At 37.6% G+C, this 7,708-nt stretch overlaps 1 protein-coding gene across 1 annotated transcript in view; it reads left to right on the top strand.

Annotated features, from left to right (window-relative positions):
* The window catches only part of LRRTM4 (leucine rich repeat transmembrane neuronal 4), a 685,676-nt gene that overhangs the window by 674,491 nt on the left and 3,477 nt on the right, over nucleotides 1-7,708 (top strand). The window lies entirely within an intron of this gene.

The following is a 7,708-nucleotide window of genomic DNA, read 5'->3' as shown; positions in this document are numbered from 1 at the left end:
GGTGCCCCCAACCCAGGTACATGCCCCTGACCGGAATCAAACCTGGGACCCTTCAGTCCTCAGGCCGACGCTCTATCCACTGAGCCAAACTGGTTTCGGCAATTGTTATTTTAAAAAAGAAAAAAAATGAGTTCTTTTTGGATATATATGACCTAGACGGCAGGCTCCAATGGCTCATAGAAAGCTATGCACTACGCCAACAATAGCAGACATATAGAAGCAACATGTGTCACCAGGCTTTCTCTTGGTGACTTCATAAGCAGCTATACCTGAGATCAGAAATCAGCTGTAAACATCTTACTCCCTCTTTTTTTCTTTCCTTGTCATTTTTTATACACCTCCAGTATTACCTTGTACCATAAATGATATCACCTTGGAAAATATGATCATATTTGTCTTCCATATTAGGATATGGGTTCTTTAAGGTTATGGGCATCTTTATATTCTAATATCTTTAGCTTTCAGAATAATGCCAGGCATGCAAATATTTGTAGAGAGAAAATGTTTGTGTGCCGTCCTACTTCCCCTTGTTTAAATTCAAAGCTGAGAACAGATGGGAGATGGTAGAAAAAGACAGGAAAGGGGAGGAGCTTACGGTTTTTAAGTCAAAATTCTTCTAAATAAAATCCAATTCTCTAACAAATGTCTCTCATAAATTCATACATTCTTTTATCACACATTTTTTGAAGTAGGTTAACCAGATAGAAAGAACCCAGTCAGAAATAACTCTGACAGCATGGAGCTTACCGTGGGGGAAAGCAGACAGTAAAAGAGCAGAGAGATACATAATCACCATATATTTAACATTTTGATAAATGCTATAAAGGAAATAAACAGGGAATGGCTGACATATGTGAGACCCCTTTAGAAACATGACATTTATGCCATGACTTAAAGGATCACCGTAATCCCACTGTAAATAGTTGGGAAAAGAATATCCCAGCCAAAGGGAATTCTTCAGATACATAGGCTCAAACGTGGGAAGAGGTTTGGTGAGATTGAAACATAGAAAAAAAAAAAAAAGCTTTCTCACATATCCACAAAACAAAACCTCCTTATCATTAGATGACCCTTGAACCTATCCTCTTTTAGAAAATCACCAAAGTTCTCTTGAGCTTTGTGTTACACGCCATCATACACCCAGGGGCAGGTTCAATGGCTTGAGTGTCGCTTAAGATCTTCACTAAAAGGTCATTGGGCATCTATTCTGCCAGAGCAGGCTTGATCTAAATGACCTGAATGGTGACTTCAGAACTCCCACCTGGAGGTTCAAGTCTGACTTCTAAGGACCAAGGTCCTGTGAGGGCAACTGTTTGTCTGCGATCCACTGAGAGCTTTATTGTGCAGTTGGAAGACCAGGATCTTCACAAGAAAACATGCGACGCAAACTGGCTATGAGCCCTTTTCTCCCTCTGCTTTGCTGACTTCCATCATGTAGTCTCAAATATCAGGTTTGTCTCATTCTATTCATTCTAAAGAAGTTCTTTGAGTAAAGAACTTTTTTTTTTAATATGCTCAGTACCTACCATAATGCCTAGCTCACAGACATTTAGCCCCAAGCTAAATAGTTTTTATGTTTTGTTACGGTTCAAAAAATAATCAAAGAATATAAATATTTTGTGACACGACACTGAAAATTACCCAAAACTCAAGTTTCAGTCTTTACACATATTTTTATTGAAACAGAGGCTCACTCCCTTCATTGATATTTTGCCTAAGCCTACTTTCACACTGTAATGGCAGCCTGGCTTTCAGGAGTTACCAGAGACCCTGGTTTGCAAGCCTAAAATGCAAGGGTGGGCAAAAGTAGGTCTACAGTTGTTTACACTTCACTAATATGCTAAATGTCTGACTGTCCGACCAGTTGCTATAATGCGTAGCACTCAAGCAGGAGCTACCCCCTGGTAGTGTGCTACCACATTGAGAGTGCCAGTTGACTGAATGGGATGAGTGGCTGCTCCTGCTGCGAACCCTGGGCCAACAGGCATGGACCTGGGCTGTGATCTTCACCACCTCACCCCAGGCTCCTCCTCCTCGCTCCCTGCTGCCTCCCCTGGATACCCATAGGCTGTGCAGCAGTGCCGCCGGGCTCACAGAGCTGACCCCAGAGGCTGGGAGGCAGGTTTGTGGCCTTCGGGGGACTGAGGCCTACTCTGCCACCTCTCAGTGCTGTTGTCCCTGGGCCCAGCCCCAACTGGGTCCCCTGGAGAGGCAAGTGCTCTGGCTCCATGGAAGATGCCAGACCAGGGAGCAGCCGTTCAGAGGGCAGGTCCACAGCCACTCGGCTGACCAGGATGAGCCGTACTCCCACAGCACACTGATCCTCGCAGGCCACTCCCGCCACCAGTGCACAAATCCCATGCACCAGGCCTCTAGTAAAATATAAGAAAAAACTATTTCACGTACTCACAACTGTAAACCTGCTTTTGCCACTCCTGTATTTACTACTGGCCCTTCATGGAAAAGTTTGTCAACCTCTGTGACAAATATTTTCCATACGAATGAATGAATACATAAGTAATTGAACTATCGTGGCCAATTCACTTTTATATAATTACTTCTTAATGGTACACACTTCGTGGCAATAACCTAGAACATAGCACATTTTATTAAAAATATGAGACTAAATGGGCTTCACCTATTTTAGTAATTAAATATACATTGCCAAGCTTCTTTTCATTAGGATCAGCCAGTACCCTAAAAAGTTATGTTTAAACTCTATTAAAACCAGCTTAGAGTATGTGTATGTCTTTCTGTGTTTGTCATTTGGTTTTAAACGTTTACCCCAGGTATGTAATTCTGCTATAAAAAAAAAATACAGAAATGCATGAAACTCAATCACCTTCCTACTATATAAACTTCATTTCATTTACACATTTAAAAATTTCCTTTTTTTTTTTTTTTACTGACTACAACTGCACTAGTGAACTGGATGTTGGGGGAGGATTACAAAATAGTGTATATCTTCAAAATGTGATCAGTCACATTTGGATTATACAAGAAGCATGCTCTTCCATAAAAACAAGTTATAAACACGATGAAATATTCAACACAAAAGTATACAGAATGCTACATGAACTCATATGGAAATAGAAATAAGCGACTCTGATCATTGTGGAGAAATTGAATTTGGAAGCAAAACGGCTCTACCTTTCATTCCTTTTGCCTGTACCTTCTCAGTAGCAGCATTTCCGTAGCTTTTTATTTCCTTTTCCAAATTTCTGAGAAGGGTTGACAAAATAAATTGGACATTGAATCTATTAGAAATGCTGATAAGTTTTGGTTTTGTTTGTCTCTTTCTTTTGTATGGTTTTATTTTTAATTTTCCAGGAGAAGATGTGGACTCAAGTAATGATCATTTCTTTTATTAGGAAAGACTTATCTTCTGCACATCATTATGTCACTGAAACTTCTATGGGTTTTGTTTTTAGAAAGGAAAGATGTGGGTTTTGAAATTTCGGTGTCTCTATTTTTTATTTAAGTAGTTTGGAAGCAAATTTATGTTGAATTCACTTAAATAGGATGTTTGCTTGCAATGCACTATTGGGGAGACCTTACTCTTCAAATTCAAGGGCCAAAGCTACAGAAGGAAAGCTTTTTACAAGTTAATACTAGCTAATTAATCCAGCTCATTAGCCTACAATCTCACTGAATGCTGAAAGTGCTGCCAATGTAATAAGCTTCCCAGCTAATGCAGTCAAAGCTAACTTCAAAGAACGGCTAGTACCTCATTCATTAACTTAATCAACTCTCTAGACACTTCACAGGCAAGGCATCTTGGTAGGAGAGCAATAAAGATGTAAGTGGATGTTGTGTTCTGTTATCCCACAACTGACTTGAACCTTAAAAGCTGGACAACCATGAGTGCACAAATAGTACACATTGCCACCTTTAAATAAGAACAGAACAAGGAAAATAAATGCTACTGTGCAACTGTTGTCAGAACTTAAGTTTACAATGATTCGGATAGTCTCGTCAATAAAAAGACAGCATCCAGTGTATTGAGCATTATGTATTTCACATGCCCATAAACAAAATGGAATTGAGACAATTACCAGTTTGTACCACTGTCTTCTTGTTTTCCTTTAAAGATTTTAGAAAACAAAGATCAATACATTTAATGAGTGTATTTAACAAATATTGATAGATTATTTTATATTTCTCAAATTTATTACTTATTTAGTCTTTGAAACAAAGTGGGGGAAAGATTGTTCTGATTATTTTTTTCAACAAATATATGAATACCTATTTTTTACCCAAACAATGTCTAGATAATGATCCTTAAGGATGCATTTTAATCCCTGGCCAGTGTGACTCAGTGGTTAGACATTGGCCTGTGCACCAAAGTGTCTCTCTAGGTCAAGGGCGGTACCTGGGTTGCAACTTCACGGCCACCCCTTTGGGGCACATTGATTTTTAGAGAGACGGAGAGGGAGAGGGGAAGAGAGACTCGTGGCCAGGGAATTATTCAAAACCCTGCCTTTCTTTCTTCCTTACCAGTTCTGGATACTCAAAGCTGGTGAGTGCTTCAAACTTCTGCAAAGGACATTTTTCCCAGACCCAAATCAGCTTTTCCTCCAGTTATATTGAACGATAAGCTAGTAAATTCCTCTTTTATTTATTTCATTTTATTTTTTTAATGATCACATTAATTGTCACTTTTCAAAAACTATTTTATTACATAAATAATTCATTAATATATTTCAGCAAAGATTCAAGCAATATAGAAGTAGAGAGAGTAAAAGGGGTGTCCATTTTTGCACCTCTCCCACTCGCATTTTTCTCCCCTAACATAACCAAGTTGGTGTATGCTTCTGACCACTTCGTGTATATCGAGGTTAATAACAAATTTTTCCTAAACATTTTTCTGCTTGTTGCTTTTTCACTTAATATTGTTTAGGTCCTTCCATGTTAGTATATATCATTGTCTTTAATGACTGCATACTTGTGATTTGACATAGAACATTATAATTGTATTGTCATGGCTCAAAAGAACTTTGAAAAAGAAGTGTGTGATTTGCCTAGTTTTCCGGTAACTCTTTGAAAAATTAATGGCAGTTTGCAGAGCCATGCTTCAATTGCTAGTTGCTGAAGAAAAAAAAATGCTCCACAAAATGAACCATAGGGCTCTTTTTTAAACATATTTTTTTAAGCCGTAACCAGTTTGGCTCAGTGGACAGAGCGTCAGCCTGCGGACTGAAGGGTCCCAAGTTCGATTCCTGTCAAGGGCATGTACCTTGGTCACGGGCACATCCCCAGTGGGGGGTGCAGGAGGCGGCTGATCAATGTTTCTCTCTCATCAGTTCAGTCCGTAGGCTGACGTTCTATCCACTGAGCGAAATCGGTTTCGGCAATAAAATATATTTTTAAAAAATTGTAAAAATTTTTAGTCAGAAACATTGATGAGAAAGAAACATCGATCAGCTGCCTCCTGCACACCCCGCACTGGGGATGTGTCAGCGACCAAGGTCCATGCCCTTGACTGGAATCTAACCTGGGACCCTTCAGTCCGCAGGCCGATGCTCTATCCACTGAACCAAACCAAACCGGTTAGGGCCATAGGGCTCTTTTAACTCATTCGTTTATCTAAAGTATGTTGTAGGAATTTTAAAGAGTTTTTTTCTTTTTTAATTTAGTGTTGGAAAAAACAAAAACAATAAAACAAACATCTTTATTAAAAAAACCAACAACTTTGTTCATTTGAATGGTAAATTGGAAAGGTAGTAATCAGGGCTCCAATTTTCATCTTCCTACAGAAAACAGTTGTTAACTTTTGGGTTCAAGCTATTTTTCAAAATTGTGTTTTAAAATTAGCTTTAAAACAAGTACTTTCTAAAATAGTGTCATGTGATGTTGAAAGTTTTACTTTTTAACTCACAGAAATGAATGCTTAGATAACTGGTGTTTTCTAATTAAGAAGCAAGCCTGCATTGAACAAAAAAAAAAAATGAAATAGGCTGTTTCGTTGCAGAATGGGATTAAAAAATATGATTTGATACATTGACTTAGATTTATTAATTATCTTGTGTCTCTTTATATTATAAATGGCTTCAGATATTCAAAACTTAGAAAGGCAAAATTTATGAAAAGGCAATTGTTATTTTAATTATCTCAGCTGAGGAGTGAGGGATGAAATCTGAGTTACAGGAACTGTGAATTTCACAGCTCGGCCCAATGTTTGATATGCTTTTTTGAAATGAGATGAAAGAGCTATGATTCTGCTTATTCAGAGCCAGCTGCATGGTCTTTTTGCTCTTGGACTCTTGTGCCTGTAATGAGCTTCTGTGAGCCCTAGCGGGTGCTAGGTTCTCTACCTCAGTGACTCCACAAGGCTTTACACCCAAGAAGAAATAGACTCTACTTCTTGATAAGAAGAGCTAGAAAGAATTGTGGTCATTTGTGCACAAGTCTGGGGTGGAATATATAATACTTTGGAGCTGTCACAGTCGTGTGTCAAATTAGATAGAGGAAGCTGTTTGGCAATCAGTATATGAAGAGGACCCTGGTGACATTTATGTTCCTGGTTTCTGAGACCTGTGAAACCTCCAGTATAGCTATTAAATTCTTTCTTGTGTCTATGAGTCCATTAAGTTTCCCTGTTATCCAATTAACATAAGTGATGTGAAGTTCTGTAAAATTTAATCAAGGCTCCTGAAAAAAAAACAACTTTATTTAAACTTGTTTACATTTTCTTATTTCCTGGCCATTCTTGTCACCTATTAATAAAGTGAGTAGAATAAAGGCTGTTATATATTCATTTCGCTATTGCCCTTCATTTTTAAATTAATTTTATTTCCAATAAACCAAGTGTCCATCTTAATTAAGCAATTCAACTATATTGAATTTGTCATCTGTATTTATAGGATGGTATTTTTTAAATGGTCCAAGTAGTCAGACACTACCCTTTAATTCTAAAAATTAGAGACCAAATGTCATTTAGGAAATTGAAAATCAACTTTTTATGACTTCAATTGAAAGAACTTATATTGAAATGTGAACAATGTTCATGAAAAGTTAATAAATAAGACTAATGATAGTGCACGGTAATTTTAGAATGATTAGGCTATTAAACTCCTTATAACTAATGCTAATATCTTTGAGGAAAGAGTATAACAATATTGGAATTTCATGCTCATAAAAAAAAAACCTGAACTTCAAAAGCTTTTCATGATCACATATATCAAGCGCCCATTTCACAATGTTCTCACATTTATATACAGACACATTTTAAATATAATTCTCATTTTAAATATAATTATTATGGATGTGAAATTATGGGATCTGAATCAATTTGCAGACTTTTAAGCTCCACATGTTTCTCTCTAATTTTGCCCTTCCTCCCAAGATTTAAAAATTCTCTCTACCCCTGACTTCCCTCTTTGACTCACTAATGCTATGAGCCACTGTAATTGAAAGAAGTGTGTCCTTTTATACTCCCTCCAACATGTTGGAAGCAAAACATATTCTAGGCAAAAGGTATATGGTGTTTTAGGAAATCAGAACATATACTAAGGATTCTAAGCCTCTGAATGAACAAAGTGGTACTGAAGCCTTGGTTAATGAACCCCTCTGTGAACATTCACACCCTTGCATCTCTCTGAAGAGAAACTAGAAGACAAAAGAGGGAGCACGTGTTCAGGAAAGATACTGTCACTATTGAGTAAACTAGAGTGAGAATATGCCTTTTCTGTATATTCTTTCTTTTTTG

This window comes from Myotis davidii, unplaced genomic scaffold (assembly GCF_000327345.1).
Source record: "Myotis davidii unplaced genomic scaffold, ASM32734v1 scaffold210, whole genome shotgun sequence".
NCBI lineage: Eukaryota > Metazoa > Chordata > Mammalia > Chiroptera > Vespertilionidae > Myotis > Myotis davidii.
This window is presented reverse-complemented; position numbering and strand designations above follow the sequence as displayed.